This window comes from Pogona vitticeps, chromosome 1 (assembly GCF_051106095.1).
Source record: "Pogona vitticeps strain Pit_001003342236 chromosome 1, PviZW2.1, whole genome shotgun sequence".
NCBI lineage: Eukaryota > Metazoa > Chordata > Lepidosauria > Squamata > Agamidae > Pogona > Pogona vitticeps.
Window position 1 is genome coordinate 186,551,806 of NC_135783.1, and position 20,340 is coordinate 186,572,145.

The following is a 20,340-nucleotide window of genomic DNA, read 5'->3' on the forward strand; positions in this document are numbered from 1 at the left end:
CTGGGGCTGTCGGGAGCGCCGGCTGAGGAAAAGGAAGGCGAGGGAGCCTGGGACGGAGCGCCGCCGCCGCCGCCAAGGCTCCCCCTCAGGACGAAGGGGCCGTCGTCCCCCTCCCTCTCTCGCCGCCCCACCGCCAGGAGGAGCTCGCTTCCGCCAGCCTTGGGGGCTTCCCCCCCCTCCTTCCCTGCCTCAGCATCCTTTCATACGGCGCTGCTGGAGGGGCGGCGCTGCTACAGCCGACGCCGCCGGTGGTGGTGGTGGTGGTGGTGCATGGAGGAGAGGACAAGCGGGCGGGCACCTCCTCTCCTCTCCGAGGGCAGCCGCTGGACCAGCCCCCCGCGGGCCTCCGCCTCGCCCTCCGGGTTGCTTTCCCTTCCAGGGCCCCGGCTGCTGCAGACGGAGCGGCTGCTGCTAATGCTGGTGGCGGGGGTAAGTTCCGAGAAACCTGCGGCATCCATGGGGCGGGAGGTGGTGGGGACGGGTTGGATGTTTTGTTTTGTTTTTTTGGTCTGGTCTGCTCTATGCGCGCCGCCGCCGCCGCTCTCTGTGAGCAGGTAGGTGGACCGAGGGATGGAGAGGGAGCTGGAGAAGCTGCTTTGTTTGCGTGGGCTGCGGGTGGCTGGATCCATCCCTACAAGAACAGCCCTTCTTTTCTCACCCACCCCCCACCCCCGCCCGGTGAGGATAAGATTTATATATCACTCCATTGGGGGTGATCTAGGAGCCGCCTTAGATCGTTTCTTTAGGGTAGCCCAGGTCTTCGCAGCATCCTTTCTGTGTAATGAGGGAGGGAGGGGAGCTATGGATACTGTGTGAGTGAATCCATTTCTGGCATGGAGGCACCTGGAGCTGCAGGCTTGCCTGTTTACCTTTAGCCCCCCCCCGAAGTGTGATGGCAGATGTGGCGAATGCCTCCATTCCTTTAGGGCTCCCTCCAGGAACTCGTTTTCGGTGCCTCTGCATAGCACAAACACAACAGCGCACACATGCTGGGCGGTTACACAAGGATTTTCCTCGCTAGGGGCTGATGATGTTGGACTTGTCGTCATAGTGTGGATCCTGCAACAAGCTGACAAAAATCCCCCTTTTGAGACGAGGTTCAGATAATCTCTTTCTAGAATCAGTGGGGACGTTTGGATTTTCTAGGTTTCCCTGGGGGTGGGGAGGCCACTTCCAAAGAGATCCGCAGGGAAACAGAGAAGCGGTTGTGAAGGTAGAGGATATCAGTGGCTTTGTATTTGATCAAGTGGTATTGGGCGTAATAGTAGTTACGAGCAATTCTTTCATACCTTTTATTTAGTCGTCATCCTTTATGTTTTCTTTTGACCTAAACCTGGGTTTTTTGCTGTAAGGTGTTAAGCTGTACATGACTAGTTATCTGGATAGGAGGACTGTCTACTCTAGGTAGGGTTGCCTTGTTGCTCAATATGAACGGGCTCATTACATGGTGGTAGCTGGTCATTTTCAGGGTTGCTTATATCTCATTTTCCCTGAAGATTTTACTTGCATAGTGTGACTGATTTTCCTTGGCCTGTTATGTGAAAAGTGTACTGAAAAATGATTAGGAACAGGGGGAAAGAAGTTCTTGCGAAGGTTAATGGTGTCACTAACATTTTGCTTTGGATTGGAGGGTGGTAGTTACATAACTATCTGCTATCAATAGTGTGTGTCTGTGACCACCATGAAGGATATGGTTTGCTTCTCCATTGAAACGCAGACTTTTCAATTCTTATAGATGAGGTATGTAGGAACCTAGTCAGTGCCTGAAACACCTACTACATATTTTTTTCCTGTATTGAAATAAACAAAATTGGGACCCAACAATTTGGGTTCCATTGCAAGCTGTACATCATACCATATGTTTATGGTTTTCTTCTGTTCTGTTTTTTTCTGTTTATTGGTAACACTTTAACTATAATAAAGAACAAGGTACTAATTTAAACAGTTGGCTACTCTTTACAGGAAAAGACAGTAGGAGAAACACATTTACACAGTCAGTATGTTTTCTTTGGTATCAAGAAGCACCAAATGCTTACAAAAACATTTAACAAGTGCTTTTATTGATTTTTTTTCAGGTGAAGGATGTATTTCTCAGATTTGAGAAGCAAAATATTAATGTGATTAAACCGATAAAGGTTTTTGTTGTTCATCTCTCAGATGATCTGTTGTTCCATACAATGCATTTAACAAATTACTTTTTTTCCAAGCAGGGAAGAGAGCACATACTATGCAATTTAGGGATTATTCCTATAATTTATATTATAGTAAATAATCAGAATGTATTATTTAGTTTCTCCAGATGAAAGAACTTGTGTTAAATATTTTCACTTTTTTATTCCTGTAATTCATTCCTGGGATAACTACTTGCCTTTTATTCCTTTTATTTGCCTTTTATTTGAAGTATTTGCCTTTTATTTATATGCCTTTTATTTGAAGTAAATTTTTCAAATGTACTTTTCAGTGCCTATTTGGTTTTGTCCTAATCTCTTAGATTTCCCCTACTTGCGTTACTCATTGAGAAAAAGCTTATCCTACCCTGATGTTACAGTAATATGACTGATATGTTGAAGGAAGGCCCTTATTATCAGCAACAAAGGTAGATGCCATTCATTCCCCTCCACCAAATGCATACAGTATTTAACTATATGGTGATATATGGACTCTTTAACCTGGCCTGGTCCTTCCAGAGAGAGGGATAATAATTACTTGCAAATTCCTCTGGAGCCTGGCAGTGCAAGCCTCTACATACATTTTGGAGGCATGTCCTGTTGACTTACTTCAATGGGTCCAAATCCCAGGTAAATACTCATGTATAAACTTGCCCACAGTTATTCCCAGAAACTTGCTGTTGCAAGAAGTCCTATTGCTATCAATGAAGCTCAAATGCAATGTAGACTGTCAAAATCGCATACTAACAATACCTAAATAAAGAGTGGGGAAACTTTGTGCCATTCGTTATTTTTGGATTCCAATACCAGTCGTTATTGTTGGATTCCAATACTATCAGTCAGCATGACCAGTGGTCAGGAATGATGGGATTTCTTACAGTGACAGTATTTGAAGGGCCACAGCATTATCCTACACCTGCTCTAGCCAAATTTAATGGACAGTATTTAAAGAAGCAGCTGAAATCCTCTTGGTCAGCTGGACAGGGATGAGTATGACTTCCGTTCCCAACACACACAAAAATGCTTCTAACAAAGAAATGGAAAAGAGGCCATGGTTCAGTAACAGAGTATGTGCTCTGTATGTAAAAGAGGTCCAGTTCGAGCCTTGGGCTTCGCTTCAGATATTGGACAACTGCCTGTCAGAGTAGCCAAGTCACCTGTAAACATGCTAGCACTACAGATCATGGCATTCTACTTACATTTACATCAGTGGTTCCCAACCTTGGGTCCTTAGATGTTCTTGCACTAAAACTCCCAGAAGCCTTCACCATTAGCTATGTTGACCAGGATTTCTGGGAGTTGTAGTCCATGTAATATCTGCAGACCCAAAGTCACTACTAATATCCACATTTCTCCCTTGTATTGGTGCATGTAGGAAATGGCAGGCGCATCTCCCCACTCCCTCCCAGGGCAAATGAAAGAAATCCTTGATTCTTGAATAGATAGTTTGGTGGGATTAACTTGGGAGATTCCAAGATTCTAGTCCCCCTGGAACTATGGAATTCACTGACTGAGCACAAGGCCAGTCAGTCTGCCTTAAGATTGTTGTTGTGTGGAAAAGGATAAAAGCAATGCCTTGGTCTCGCTGGAGAAAAGTGGGTCCTCTATCAAGAGAAAGGCAGCCTAGAAATGAAATAAAGAAATAAAGTGTGTGTGTGTGGGGGGGGTATGCAGGCAACTAATATTAAATAATTGGGCATGGAGTGGAAATTGGTGGATTATGAGTGAGTAGAGATGCAGGCTAGACAGTCTATCAATGCTTGTGGATGTTGTGCGCATATGGTGTATTATAACAGGCTGTGATCCCCTTATCTTGGAAGTCCGTAGCAGTAACATGATTTTAAACAAACACATTAATCAGAGTGAGTTTACATAGCACTGATTATATAGTGTTAGCAATTATGTGGGATTGAGAAGTGGTCCCCCTGGCTTCGAGCTATATTCAACCAGAATAGAAAAGAATTAGGGCAATTGATGTGTAGTAAAATTACTGGTAAACAAGCCCGAACATTTATGTGATGAAAATTTTCCCTTCCCCAGGATATGAATAGCAATCTGTAGACATATAAACTAAACTATTCTCTTAACCTTGACATGTGTGCATGAAAACTCTGTAACTGACTGAAAATAATAATCTCTAACTTTATTTAGCATTGCTTTCTGTCAGAAACTGAAACTTTTATGAGCCAGGTGTAAATACGTGTGAGTAAACCAATGATATAGGCTTTGAACTAGGTTGGCTACCACAAGTGGCCTTCGCTTTTGTGTAACTAAGGCTGTGGTTCCCAGCCTTAATTACACAAATTCTTGGGTCTACAAATGTTCTTAAACTACATCTCCCAGAAATCTTGGCCAGCACAGCTAGTAGTGGAGGCTTCTGGGAGTTGTAGTCCAAGAATACCTGGGGACCCAACGTTGGAAAGTACTGATTCAAGGTGCGTCACAACATCTTCTGGTTTTGTTTTTATGAAGGATTACTTCTCCTTCCTCTTCTTTTTTTTAAAAAAGTCACATAATTTATGTTTCCAGACAAACCAGGGGAAACAAGCCATGACTGTGAAGCCTTTGAAGGAACTCAATGATTACTGACAGTGGCTGCCTGCCAGGCAGTAAGATGCCTCAACAGCTACTCTGAAGAAACAGAACAAACTTCATGCTACCTGTTTTGTAAGGTTTAAATTCTGACAGTGATTAAAACAAAGACAGTCAACTGGCATTCATTCAGAAAGCTTTTTGGACAAGATTCATGGAGGTGGTCCAGCAGTGCAACTTCCTCTGTGGTTAGGAGGTTTCTGTCATCTTATTTGTGTCCTCCCCTTGTGCCCCCCCCCCAGTTCCAACTAGGGAGGAAATCCAGAGCTCAGGGAAATCATTTGCCTGAGAAATGTAGTGACTAGCTAAGCCATGAGGAAGGGCAGCAGGACCAGCTCTACAGTTAAGCAGGACAGTGAGACTACAGATGTTGTGGGGCAAAAATGCTAGTCTCCCAGCTGTTCTTCTTGAGCCTCCTAGCCATTTCCTGGAGCTGGGGGTGTTATAGCTTGCCCTGGGCTTCCTAAACCAATATGGTGTCTTCTGATGTGATGTAGTGGAGGATCTTTTCAGATTGCCCAGGTGCTGCCTTATTCAAGGGGACAAGGGCAGTATGCTGTGGAGTTTGATGGAGTAGATCAAGAAATTTGTCCAAGGTTGCTCAATTTGTCCAGGAGGCACCTCAAATGTAGATGCTTGTGCCCTCAAAATTGTATAAATTCTTCCATAGTAGCTTAAATAGAAAGTGAAGATCTTGTAAGCAACATTTGTAAACACTGGGAGTGCTAGATTGTCCATAACTGCTCTAGAATGATTTTGTACACTTATGTTGCAGCTCTCTAATCCGTGGACACATTTATTTCGGAATAAGTCTTGTTTGTTTCTGTGGAACATGTATCCAAATATTTTTGCCTGGGATCTTGGCTGCTCTCTGTAGGTGTCTGCTAGGCAGGGAGAGAGAAATTTGCAATTTCTCTCTAGGCCTTTCTAGAGACAACTGATGGTTGGTATGTGGGAGTCTTCTTGGTACTGTATATGCATTCTGTAAGTAGTGGAGAATGAAGCTATTTTCTCCTATACTCTTTGATTCCTTGCTCATTTAGAAATAGAGAAGCAGCCTCCATTGTGACAGATGGGCATGATTACAAAAATGAAATGGGAAGTTTGTAAAAAAAAATGCTGGTTGGTTGATTTGAGTCCGTTCTGAACTGGGGAACCTGAACTTTCCTGAAACAACAAACTTTTTCTCAATTTAACAAACCTCCTGATTTGTTTTCCTGCCCCCACAGCTTGCCCCGTGCCCCCTTCTCACCGCCTCTGTTGCTTCCCTATCTTGTTCTGTTACTGCCGCTGGTGCTGCCATCTAGAGAGACAGCAGCCCGGCTTCCCTCCTGGAAGTTGGGCCTGCTATCTCTGCATTTGCTCGTGTGCTCGCCTCTCAGCTGAGAGCCATTTTGGCAGTTTCTGCCCATCTCTAGTCTTAACTGGTCAAAGACAGAAATATCAGAGCTCAGAGGCATGGGAAAACACTGCATCTTTGGAGGTTCTTCTGAGGTTCTTTCGATAGGATTTTGCCTTCATATTTCTTCTTCTCTAAAACATAGCTTTCAGGTTGGATTTGAGAGCTTGCAGACCCATGGCCAGAGGAGGAAGGGGGTCGATTGACAGAGGACTGGCGTCCCTGAACATCCCTTTGGCCTCCTCTCCCAGAGCTTAGAGTAGAGACAGACTCGCCATCTATTTCACTACATGCCTATTTTATATCCAGCTGCAGGAGGCGCATCTTGTATAATAATGTGTTTAGAAGTATCACGCCTCATCTGCTTTTCATTTAAACGTGTTTGTCACTCTGATTATGTCAAGCCACCCTAACTCAAAATTTCTGCCTACAGGACTGCTATTTGCCTAATAGATGGTATGTGTGTGGTTTTCAGGAAGTTCTGCTCTGGGGTCCACCCAACAAATGCAGTATTTTGCTGACTACAGTGACCAATAAAGAAGTATCAGTGCTTCAGACTAGAGTATATTATGTTAGTACCTTGTTTCTGGACTTTGCTTGCTCAGTCAAGAAGAGATGTGGTGTCTCCCCCTGCCCCCCCTCCAGGAGTCTTAGACAGACCAGAGGGAAAACCTTTGGCCATTCAGAGATATATTCTAGATTTCAACTCTCTGAAGCCCTGACCAGCATGGTTAATATTAGTGAGGGGTTGTTAAGTTTATAATCTGAAAGTATTTGTTCCATTCTGTGCTCTATACATTCATACTGTATGCTGAAGGAAGGAAGCACTGATTTGAGTACTGATTTTTCACAATTCGTTTTCTTTCATATGGGTGAATTCTGAGGAGGGGTTAAAGTGTCTGAGCACTCTAGCATTTAGATGTGCATGTATCCTGTCCTCCCTTTACACCCCATGCACAATATCCAGGTTATATTTCTTTCTGATCCACAAAATGGCATGGCGTGAAAATTGTAGGTTTTGCAGTTTGGATTTGGCAAAAACTTTAGTGGAAACTAAGAATAACATGTCCTCTGTTGTGAATATCCTGCCCCAGTTTGGTCTGCAAGATCTGTGTGTGTGTGTGTGTGTGTGTGTGTGTGTGTGTGTGTGTGTGTGTGTGTGTGTGTGTGTGTGTGTGTGTGTGTGTGTGTGTGTGTGTGTGTGTGTGTGTGTGTGTGTATGTATATATATATATATATATATGGGAGATGGGGTATAATGAGTGATCCCATCCACTTTAGTTTTGACCCTGTCTACGTCTGGCGTTTAAATCTCAGAAGATTCCTTGGAAGTGGGTATGGCCCTCTGGCTGAAAAACATTCAGTGGCTCTACTGCGTACCTCCATAGGTCATGGACTATGCAGTTGTGCAATACTGCACACTCTGTGACTTATCTGAGAGATTCATTGCATTTCCCAGCAGGTACAAAATATAATGCTTCAGCTGCTCAGAAAATTCAGTACTCTGTAATGAAAAACCTGTTAGGGCAAAGTGTGCTAGACTAAAATTCTCCTTGTCACATCATCTGCAGTGGTGTTGAACTTGCTGCTCTGTGTGGCTCTTTCCCATACTGCTTGATTACCAAATTCCTCAGACACTTAGGATAAATCCATATTGCAGTCATTTCCTATGCTGGTGTCATTGCTCCAGGAAACTGCAGCAATGCATAGAAATGTAAACTTTTCCAGTGTGATCAATTGGCTTATTAAAAGCTTGTGGTGTAACATCTCCCTTGTTTTCAAAAACACCATATGAAATACGTGTATACAAACTTTGGTGTAAGGGGTGATGATGCAGATGTCTCTTAAGGAGACTTGCAATTTTTACTTTTCTGACTTACCTCTTCTTTTGACTGATTTGTGAACCTTCCTTGGTTCGGATGGTGTTCAGTGTTAAGCTTCTTTCCTGCAGTTCAGATTAAGATTGAAATATATTTGTTACAGATACATTAATAATTATTTCTAATGTGCAATAATCTTTGTTAACAATAAGTACAGCGGATAATGGTAGCTAGACAGAGTAGACTTTGCAGCTCTGATCCACTAAAAAGCAACTCTTTCTTTTTTTGATACCGGTAGCTTGGGACATTTCATATACTGTATTGAATTTGGATGTATGCTGAAGAATTAAAAACACTGACTAAAGCCTCTGTTGTTGTAGTAGTAGTAGTAGTAGTAGTAGTAGTAGTAGTAGTAGTAGTAGTAGTAGTAGTAAACAATGCTTAACAAGTCTCCATCAACATATAACAGTGTAAGTTAATCACTTACTTCAAAATTCTACAACTGATTCAAATATCCAGGAATTCGTCAAGAAAAATATGGAAAACTGGAAAACGGTCTTAATGGCTTATGTTGAAGAAACTGGGGGAGTTAGCATCAAAAGAGGAATATTTCAAGGGGATTCTTTGTCACTACTGCTGTTTAACATCTCATTAATCCCCATGCCAATAATTTTAAATAAAACTGGATTGGGCTACCATATTTCACAACAAGCAGGAAAAATCAATTATCTGCTATACATGGATGACCTAAAACTACAGTATATGCAAAAAAATTCCACTGAGATAGAATCACTGCTAAACACAGTGTGAATATTTAGTGAATATATTTTAAATGAAATTTGGAATTGACAAATGTGCAGCTCTGTCTATACAACATGGCAAGATCCAAAAACCAGATGAAATAGAGTTTAAAAATTTCAATATAAAATGACTTTCAGTGATGAAAGTTATAAATACCTTGGAATACTAGAAGCAGCTAACATCCTGCACACAAAAGCTGAAGAACTGACAGGAAGGGAATGCAACAAAAGACTGCAGAAAATCTTGAACTCAAAATTAAATGCTGGAAATACAATCAAACTACACATGGGTAGTTCCAGTAATTAGATACCCAGTGGGAATAACAGATTGGACCCAAAATGAGTTAGAAAAATTGAATCAAAAAACACAGAAACTAATGAACATGCATCATGTACTACATCCAAAAAAGCGATGTAGACATATTATATTTACCATGAAACATTGGAGGCCATGGATTACTGGGAATACAGCAGGAAATGATTATGTGAATACAAGTAGAGAAAAATTACTTAAGGCAGTGAAAATGGAGAATATTTTGAAAACAACAGAAACAAAAGCTTATAAACTTGTATCTGTGTTATATGAAAATAGATTAAACAGTTGGGGGAAAAAACACTACATGAACAACATCTGAGAAATATTGATGAAAAGCATGATCATAATTCAACATGAGCATGACTAAAACTGGGGACCCTTAAGAAAGAAACCAAATTTTTGCTGGATAAGAAAAAGCTCTCGAAACCAATGTCATGAAGACTAAGATTCAAGGAATTAGTGTTATCAGCAAATGTTGACGCTGCTAAAAAAAGGATGAAACTATGGCACACCTCATCTGTGAATGTCAAGATTACAAAATTAAACATGATAGAGTGGCAAAATTAGTGCACTGCTCATTATGCAAAAATATAACTTGCCAGCCTCCAAAAACCCATGGGAACATCAGGTAGAGAGATGGTATCAGAAAATGGAACAGTCAAGATCTTGTGGGATTTCCAGATCCAAACAGATAGACACCTTGAATGTAACACACCAGACATAGTAGTAATAGAATAAAAAATGCCTGGATCATTGACATTGCAATTCTGGGGGATGTCAGAGTTGAAAACAAAGAACTAGAAAAACTAATATAATACAGAAATCTGGCAATTGAAACATCTCACTTGTGGATGAAACACACTTCAATGATCCCTATAGTCACGTGGGCTTTGGGAACAATATCAAAAAATTTCAAATAGTATTTCAAAAATATCTCAGAAATAACACCATCAGAACTACAAAAAATGGCAATACAGTGGTGCCTCAGTTAATGATTTTAATTGGTTCCAAAAAATTTATCGCTATGGGAAAACATCGCTAAGCGAAACGCATTTTCCCATAGAGATGCATTGAAAACCGGACAATCCGTTCCAATGGGAACGGATTGCTGTCCTTAAGTGAAAATCGCCATAGGAAACATTGCTAAGCGAAACGCGGTTCCCCCATTGGAATGCATTGAAACCTTTTCAATGCATTTCAATGGGGAGAAAAAAAAATCACCAAAAATTCAAAAAGAGTCAGAACGAAGCCAAATTTGGTTAACAAAGGGTTTATTAAGTGCACTAATGATTTCAAGCACTCTAAACCCTTTTTAAACAATTTAACACCTTTTAAAAATAGCAAAAACGGAGCTGTCAAAAACATCACTAAGCGAAACAGGGGGACCTAAACTGTCATCGCTAAGTGAAGCAAGGTCCCGGACATCGCTATGCGAAATTCCCCCATTGGAAACATCACTAAACGGAGCGCAAGATCGCTCCTAAAACCTCATCGCTAAGCGAATACATCATTAAATGAGGCAATCGCTAAGCGTGGTACCACTGTATGAGGAACAGCATACATGCTGCACCAATATTTAACAGATACTTAGGTTTTTCGTTAAAACTTGTATCTGTTATATAATGCCAGACAATGTTTTTATAATTTTGACTGACTATGCTTGGTATTTCAGAATTTTATTATTATTGTGTGTCTTCAAATAAATTCTGACTTAGAGTGACCCTTTTCAGGGTTTTCTAAGTAGAAAATACTCAGAAGTGGTTTACCATTCCCTTTTTCTCGGGGCACCCTGGGTCTCTGCAGCTTGCCCAAGGCCACCCAGGCTGGCTCTTCTCCTGGCCTCTGGCTCTGCAGCCAGATACCTCATTCATGGAGTTGTTCAGCCAGTAGAGACTTTTAAAAATGGTCCCAAGTCAGTATTTTATATATATATATATATATATATATAAAAATAAGCTCCACATCACAAACCATTATTTATATATTAAAAAGTGTCTAAAACTAAAAATCAAGGTTTTCAACATGGGAAATCTAGGGATTAAGCTAAAAAAAATTGGGGGAGCCCAAACTGCTGATCATGTTTTGAAAGAAATTGTCCAAAACAATGAAGTATATTTATAATACAGATGTATATGTGTGCACATATGCACATATTTACACAGTCTTGCACACACAGTACAAGCCCAAATAGCACACACATTTCTTTTGCATGAAATAAGTACTTTTTCAGTCCAAGCAAGCAGTAGAAATATATCTATATTTTGAATCCTTCCCAAGCACCCACAAGCAGACTTTATAAATGAATGAATAAATAAAACCTTCTTCCAAGCAGTGAAACTGCTGTTATGCATCAGGACAAAACAGGAAATAGCTACTGTACTGCCAGTTATTTGGTCCACTGCACATGCTGGAGAAGAATATCTTTGTAAAGCTCTGTTGCAGCAATTGACTGTGGGCATTCACATTCATATCCATTTCTTGTCCACCTGGATGTGATCCTACTGTTAGTGTATGGCATCTAGACAGTTGGGGAAAATGACCAGCCTCCTTATTTGCTATCAGTGATATACATGCTGAGATACAGTGGACCCTTGACTTACAGACAGCTTGATTTACAGACTTTTTGAGTTACAGACTTCTCTGGCCACAAAATTTAGGTTTGACTTGCAGCCTGAGAATTGACTTACAGACCAGAAAAAAACCAAAATGGAACAAAAACGACCTGTTATAGGATTAATCGGTTTTCAGTGCACTGTAGGTCAATGGAGACTTGACCTACAGACTTTTTGACTTGAGAACCGCCTTCTAATATGGATTAAGTTCTCAAGTCAAGACCCCACTGTATACATGCTGAAGCAAAAGGAGCAGTCTGGAGGCAGAGAACGATTAGAGGAATGATAACCAATGATGCTGTACAACAGTTTAATGCAGGAAGCAAGTTGGGTTTTGTCTTCTTGGCTGAAAGTCTCAGACCACACGGCCAGGATTGTTCAGAAAGAGCAACCCTTACCTTCTCCCATCAGTATGGATTGCAGAAAGATACGCTTAGGTCTCCTCAGTGGCTCCTCTTTAGCTATGCTCTTGGGCAGGAAGAGATCCTTGCAGGCAAGAAGAACCCAAGAGGATCTGAGTCACTTGTATAAAATTGTAGCCAGCGTTGATCTGAAATATTGCTGTAGGATATAGCCTTAGTAAATCAGATGCATTAATCAGAGATGTGAAACACAGTAGTACCTCTTTTTGGGTTACTATGCCCAGTGTATGGACTGCATATAGCTGCAGGGTCATGAAATAAAATGTAAATATTACATTTATGATCTAACAAATGTCCTGGGGATAGCAGGTTACCCCACACATCCTAATCTGGTTTTACTCTGCATTATTTCCCCCATTGTGATGAGATGTTTCTCTGACCTCTTGGTGCCCTGGAATTTTGGGCCACGTGCTACTGATAAGGAAGGTATGAAGTTTCTTCTATGCTTCCTTTCCCATGCGGCCCTTGTTCCCTTCCTGCTGACAGGGACTGTGGACCGGTGTTTTCCATTCTTCCCTGTCAGTGTGCCCAAAACTCCTAAAAGGCGAGGGGGAGACTCTCCAAAAGAGTATAACTTCCTCTTGCTAATATTTTATTTTTGTTCTCCCTGGGGCATAGAATATGCATTACATGCCCAGGACTTTCATTGGGGATGTGGCCCAACACCAGGCTTCAAGAGGACACATGCTTGCTTGGTTTTGCATTGATCATCCATTGCATTGTGGTAAGGCCAATAAACTTGTCTTTGGTACCCATGTTGCTTGGTTTCTTCCTTGGCTTTATTAAATTTGGGGGTTCTATCTGGAGATGACCACCCCAAAGTAAGACAGAGTTCACCGTGCCTTGCTCCGCAGCAATACGAGTGATCTTGTGCCTTTTCTTTATACCTTCTCATTTTTGTGCTCTCCCAATATAGCACGCAGTGACTATGTAGGGACTGGTTCAGATGGGCATATGCTTCACTTGCTTTCTCTTTGCTATGATTGGTAGCTCTGGAAAAGGAGGATAGGCACTGTGCTTATTCAGAATTTGCCTTTGGGTCTCTGCTGTAGCATTATTGTGGTTATCAGCATCCTTGCATTGTTTATTCCATTGCTTTGAATTTGTAGAGCTGGAGTACATAGCATATAAGAAACAGAACTAATTAGTCCCAGCAGATGAAACCTATTAGCTTAGCTAAAAATGAGGATCAGGAAGAAGAAGGTAAAATGAAGATTAGGGGATGGAGCAAAGAGGAAAAGAAAACAGGGTAGTGGAAAGGGAGATATAAGCCTCTATGATGCACCAGTAAGAGAGTTAGCAGGAGGAGAGATAAAACGGGCTTAACCGAGAGGAGAAGAGGGAAGCATGCCAGCCCACATGGGTTCATTCAGGTTCTTAAAGTGAGTGAGAGGGACCAGAAGTGTGAACCACTCAATTGTGTTGCTTGAACTCTTTGGAGCAGCTTTCTGCTCCTGGAGTACTTGCAACTTAGCCCATGGCAAAGATATAACTGAAAATGCATTTAGCAGTTTTATGACTGGAATAGATTTAATTGCACACGCATGTTTTAGGCTGTTTTCCAGCATCTGCTGTGAATCTTGTACATTGTTTTGTTTCATCTTTTAAAACAGGTGTTAATATCATTCAGTTTATAGCTACGCAGTAGAAGCCAGTTCATGAGATGACTCAGCAGATTGATATTAAGATAGTTATTCATATTTAAATTAATAGTTACGTTCCGTCTGGAGTGATTAGTGCTACAAAATTGCTGCTAGCAATTCTTACAAGAATTTTCTATGTTACATATCTAGTACAGAGCCTAGTGAGAGTTAAATATTAATTTGACCTTGCAGTGGATTTTTGAATGCAAATAAAGAATTTTATATCTCTCCTCGGGTTTCTTGTGTGGCCAATGCAAAAGGAAAAGTAAGGTGACTTTCCAAATTTGAGATTTGATGTTCTCAGTTTCCTCCCTATGGCGCTGCTGAAATAAGAAAACTCTAAAGCGAAAGCTACCACCAAGGCTATTTCATGCAGATACTGTACACTCAAGAGTTCATTAATGTCTTAAAGGGCAATTTATGCCACATGCTTGTTAACACTAAAACTATCTGGCCTTCTTTGTATCTAGCATTGGGGTGAAAGAATCCTTCTACATTGCAGAAGAAGACCCCTTTATGTGTAAATCCGTATGCAAGTGGGCCATCCTTTCCATACTATATACACGATTAAGAGGGACGATTGCCTGCTAGCATTTTACAGGTAGAGTACAGGAAAGTAAAATTTTGGTCTAAAGCTCCCAACATCTCTATGACCACACAGGCCAAGGTATTGTGTGAATTGTACCAAATAAAGCACTCAAAGGCATGTACTGTAGGTCAGCAATCCTTTAGAGGATGTGAGATTCTTCAGGATGTGGCAAAGTGCTGCTATTTAAATAGAGCCCAGATTCCTTGAGAAGCCAAGGCAGATTACATTAGCAAGACTAGAGCTGAGAGTCTTTTATCCTTTTAGAAGTCTGAGGACACAGATTGGTCAGCCATCTATCTTGAGTGACATCTCTGAAGGCTTCAGAAAGCTATTGAAAACACAGAAGAAACTAGAGTTGTGCAACGTGTCACCCCCAGAACTGGTCATCCTTAGATTCTGGCTGCCTCAAAAGTCAGGTTTCCTACGATATCCTGCCCTAAGTAATGGCTAGAAGGGATTCCCTTCTCCCTTAATTTTTTTTTTCTGAAAAGAGAAAGCTGTTCTTACTTGTTCGATCATATGCTGGTACCAGAGACTTTGCCATACTTTGCCATGATCCCTGCTCAATCTATCAACCTTGGAAGGATGGAAGACTGAGTGAACCTTGAGCCAGCTACCTGGAATTGAACCTGGATCATGAGTTGAGTTTGGGCTGCAGTACAACAGTTTAACCACTGCACCATGTGGCTCTTTTAGATTCAGTTAGATCCAATTCCTTCTGAGATAACAGCTTATATGGAGCTCTGTATAATTTGCTGTCTGGTCACTGGCGAGTCTCCCATCAGCTTATCTTCCAACAATGCAATGACTGCTCCCAGTTCTTTCCCTGGGGGGTGTAACTTGACAGCCCAGTTATCTTGGTCTGCATTGGTCTAGATCATGTTAAACAGGGCCATTTGAAGTTATTGACCTCATCATACCTGTTTAGCATGATCTAGACCAATCTTCTTTCCCTGAAAGGAAAGGAAAATAAGCAAAAGCAATCAAAAGATCCCCCCTCCTGTCTCTTCATCCATCCTTTGAGTAAGCTACTCAATGATCTTGGAAAATAGAACACTTCCTTCCTGCTCTTCCACAGAAAGAAAGGGATATGAAGTTTTCCATTTACTTTTAATGGTTGCTAACCAACACTGTGCATCAGAAATGCTTTGGCCTTTGGATTGCTTCAATTTGTCGCCTTTTCTATTAATGACAGTCTCCTTCCTTTCTCCTTTCCTACATTTCCCATGGCCATCGTTTAGCAGGCCGAGGCAATTTTTTTCTTTTTTGTTAAATAAAGTGACATAGCAAAACAGCAGTGCATGTACCTAGTATGGTACACATAATATCCCCAATGTATCTCATTTATCTAGAACAGTGTTGCATTAATAGGAAATACTATTGTTTAAAAAATTTAAATGGCAGATGAAAATAGAGGCTGACTTCCTCACCTTTGGTTGCATGCTGGTCATGGCAATTCCCTCCTTCCCTTTTAAAGATTTTCCTCCTGAAGAGTCAGCACTGCATCAGATACAATACAAGTACCTAAGGGCACCTTCAATGTATCTAGAATTGCACTGTTCTATTTTGGCATGAACTAATCCTCTCCATACCTACAGAACAGGCAAATAAGGAGTTCTCCAAAGTGCTCTAAATCATGCCAAGAAACCTGTAGCCCTAGAGCTGTGCAAAAAGTCAAAATACATGTGGACATTGTAAACCAAACTACACAAAAAGCAATCCAAGTAGGAAGCTGTTTTTTCAGTGTGGATGTTCTCTTAATTAAATTAAATTAAATTAAATTAAATTAAATTAAATTAAATTAATTAAATTTGTGACAGCACAAAATAGTAGCCCCTGATAGAGACCCCAAAAGGTCCAGGTAGGCATCACAGAGGATGGTTCACAATAGCACATGTTGTGGCATCATTGCAACTATTTCTTATAAACTTTTGTGAATCCTGCTGGCTGGTGTTTTAGATTTATTCAGGCAATGCTCGTAGTTCACGAGATTCCCTCCAACTGGTTGCTCCTTCCTTCCCACACACTAGTTTTTATTCATTCTTTGTGTCTTGTATACACAAATAAAGGTTATGGGATTGCCCTTTCATCTCTTGTGAGTACAGGAAAGCTTTTATGAAGTACTGTGTTTACTTTGTGCTCTGAAAATGGTTAAGCGTGGGCTTGTCAACAAATCTGCTGATGTAAGGACTGCATAATGGGAAGGTCTCTGGGAAAACAGGAGGAAAGATGCATTGTAGGTGAACAGTTTTACAGGACCACAAGAAACAAGACCTCATTTATGAAACTTACAATGGCGGGATTTTTAATTTATTTTTAAAAAAGAAAACAACTTCCAGGGCCCTCAATCTGGATTGAGATCCTGGCATGGAGGGTGAAGGAGATTTCGCCTTCCTTCCCACTATACTAAGATCCTCAGCCCAGTTACACTATAATTAAAATATAAACTAAAATTGGAGATGAGAACATCATTTGTGTCATAGAATAATGGAGTTGGAAGGAGCCTTTAAGGCAATTGAGTTCAACCCCAATGCAGGTATCCAAACCAAACCAGATCTGACAGAGGGTTGTCCAATTTTCTCTTGAATGCCTCCAGTGCTGGAGCACTCACCACCTCCCAAGGCAATTGGATCCATTGTTATACTGCTCTAACAGTTACGAGGTTTTTCCTGATATTCCACTGAAATCTGACTTCCTGTAACCTGAACCTATTATTACATGTCCTGCACTCTGCTGAACAGATCCTGAACCTACCTTTCAAGTATTTGCAAAAGTGCTATCATATCTCCCCTCATTATTCTTTTCTCAAGCCCAAGCATGCCCACTTATTTCAGTCTTTCTTCACAAGGCTTGGGTTCCAGTTCCCTGCTCATCCTTTTTGTCCTCCTCTGAATTTATTCCAGTTTGTCAGCATCCTTATTGAAGTGTGGCGTCCAGAACTGGGTACGGTACTCGAGGTGCAGCCTAACCAGTGCCAAATAAAGGGGAACTAATACTAGCTGGTGATCTACAACAATTCCAAGATCTTGACAAATCCATGTTGGCTTCTGTTATTACTGCATTATTTTCAAGGAGCTTGCAGAGTTACTGATTTATGATCTGGGTTTAATGTCAATCTGACTGGTCTCTAGTTCCCTGGTTCCTCCTTTTTGCCCTTTTTGAAAACAGGGACAATGTTAGCTCTTCTCCAGTCATCTGACACTTCACCTTCCCTCCATGATTTCAAGAAAATGATTGACAGTGGTTCTGAGAGTTCTTCAGCCAGTTCATCCGGCCCTGAAAATTTAAACTCATTCAAAGTTATAAGGTATTCCTTGACTATTTGTTTATCAGTCTCCTCCACTTCACATTTGTCAGGAGGGTCATAGACTGTATTTTGGGAGAAGACTCAGCTAAAATAGGAATTGAGCACTTCTGTCTTTTCTTGATCGTCTGTTATCATTTTTTCCATTCGCACTGAGTAGCCGAGCCACTGTTTCTCTTCTCTGTCTTTTGCTGCACTTGTACCTTAAGAATGCTTTTTGTTGCTTTTAGCATCTCTTGCTAACTTCAGCTCATTCTCAGTTTTTGCCTTCCTAACACCACCCTGAATTTCTTTGATACTTGTCTTGACTCTTCCTTGGTCACTTGGCCTTCTTTCCATTGCCTATATGTGTCCTTTTTTCATTTTTTTTCTTTTCGTTTTCAGGCCCTCTCTTAAGTTTTTGTGAAGTAGCATCGGTCAAATGGTTACATTAAACTTTGGTTTCTGTTATATTGTATCTGGTCTAATTATTTTTCCAGACAAAAATGCATTTGTATTTTAGGAGCTGTTACTGCATTAATGCAGATTCTAAGACTACTTCTGCTTTGAAAAAGTATAGGACACTGACTTTTCACATTAAAAATACAGCTAATAGAATGCTGGACATTCAGTTTCCTTTAGAAATACTTCTGGGTATTCAGGCTGGTATCAGTATTGGGTGTCTCAGATAGCTGCCAGTCTGTACCCCTGGTGCTGGGCCTGGTGGGTAGGTCTGTGCTATTAATTGAGTGATGCCACCTTGAGGACACTGTGATTAACTAAAAGGGTGGTTGGCTTGCGGCCCTGTGACAGAAACTGAAGTGCTGCATCTGATCCATCAGTAGGTAAAATTACTGAGGTATGAAAGGTTGGGATATCAAGGCATCACTCCTCAATCCTAGAATCAGCCCTTCTCTGTGTGTAACATAATGGCACCTGGACTTTATAATTAGAGCATAGAAATCTGCCACCCTCTCCCTCACAAGTCCTGATGATAATAGCCACAAAATAATGATTATTTTTTTCCTTCTGCTACTGCTTCACATTTCCCCATGAGGAAAAGAATTTGTCCAATTGGTCCTTTACTCACCAGAAAAGAAAGAGTACTTTCTGCATTTGGACTAGAAAACAAAGAACACTTATAGGAATGTTTCAGGTGGGAAAGTGGATGGAGTCTACATAGTCATTCATATAAAATAAGCAAGCGAGAGACAAGAAGATTGATAATGAAGCTTTTTATACAACACTGTACAGCCCAGAGAAGGCTGCAGTATAATATTTCCCCCCCCCCTCGGAGATGTTTTATTTATTTTATTGCCATTGAGTAAACTTTTTTTCTCTCTTCAAAATGTTGTGCATTATTTTAACTGAAAACAGGGAGAGTTTTTTTATAGTGAAGTTTATATCATGAAACGTATTTTCTTCAGAAGAGCTCCTTAATATCCAGTTTCTGTGAGTGTTGTGCTTAATCCAGTATTAATGTACAGTATAAAGGAACAGTCCCAGAATTATGAATTTGGCTGGTTAGTCACAACTAAAAGAGTCATTTGATTTCAGTGGGTCCGTTTAAAGTGGGACCAGTTCAGCTGATAGACTCCTGCCAAGTTAGGAAAGCATATTTTAATATATTAGTCACTTCTCTTTTAGTAACAGCAAATAGCATTGAAAAAGTCTATAATGAACAATACTGGCTTCTTTGCTCGATCTTTATAAAATAATGACAGAAGCAAACTGAGCCTGCTTACTCCCTGCTTCTCTAGCACACTTGTGAGGGGATCAGGCTTCATTTTTTTGTTTTTTTTAATGCCGTTGCATGGAAACCCAAGAAAATGGTTAATCTTGACTATGGTTTGTTTGTTTGATGAAGCCACCTTCCTAACTTCAAGAGTTTGTTTCAAAGAAATCTTTGTTATGATGAACTACAGTTGGTTGTATTCAGATGACATGACAAGCTGTTGTTGGTTAAAAAAACAAAGCAGGAGCAAGACCTTCTAAATCCCTTTGCAACTATGACAAAGGGGGAGGAAACATTGTCTGCAAATGAATGCAGGGATCGTTCCTATAATGATAAATCGTGATTTATTTGGATGCCTGAAAGTATGAACAGTTTTTTTAAAAAAGTATCTCGTTTCTACTATGCATGGATCTTCTATAAATATAATTCAACTGATTTTTCAGTAAAAATTGATGTTTTATCTTGTCGCTTCTCGCAGGCAGATAAAAGAGGCAGGGTTCAATTTTTCCTGTGTTCACACAAAGATGCATCATGTTCTTATCTCTTCAAAAAACATCTCTGTTTCCTCAACATAGCAGAGAGTGATCTTGAATTATCTTCAGAAGGTGTTCTGATAGGTTGAACTGTAAGGAATTTGCTGGATAAGGAAAATGGAAATGGACTTCGATCAAACAGTCCTCAGAGTTGTGTTCTCCTTTTTCTTTCAAACTTCGTGGAACAGGAGGAACCCCCTCCTTTTTCACTTAACAGAGGTATTCTATTTAAGAATACTGTACATGCTGGGTCTTTACTTCACAAATAGATTGTCCGTAGAACTTGCAACAAAATATGAGTTTCCCCTTCCTAAAAATAAATGTCTCTTTCTAGGCAGCTGTTGTCTCCAACTTACTCTTTCCCAGGCCCCTTTGTTCTGCTTTTCTTTTCCAACTTGCATCCTATGTAGACAACCCTCTATCAGATC

At 40.7% G+C, this 20,340-nt stretch overlaps 1 protein-coding gene across 1 annotated transcript in view; it reads left to right on the forward strand.

Moving 5' to 3' along the window:
- The first annotated feature begins 292 nt into the window (after positions 1–292).
- HECW2 (HECT, C2 and WW domain containing E3 ubiquitin protein ligase 2) overlaps positions 293–20,340 on the forward strand; it is a 226,834-nt gene continuing 206,786 nt past the window's right edge. Inside the window, exon 1 of the mRNA XM_072979546.2 lies at positions 293–429. The gene's annotated coding sequence lies outside the window, so the exon portion shown is untranslated. The remainder of the gene's footprint in view (positions 430–20,340) is intronic.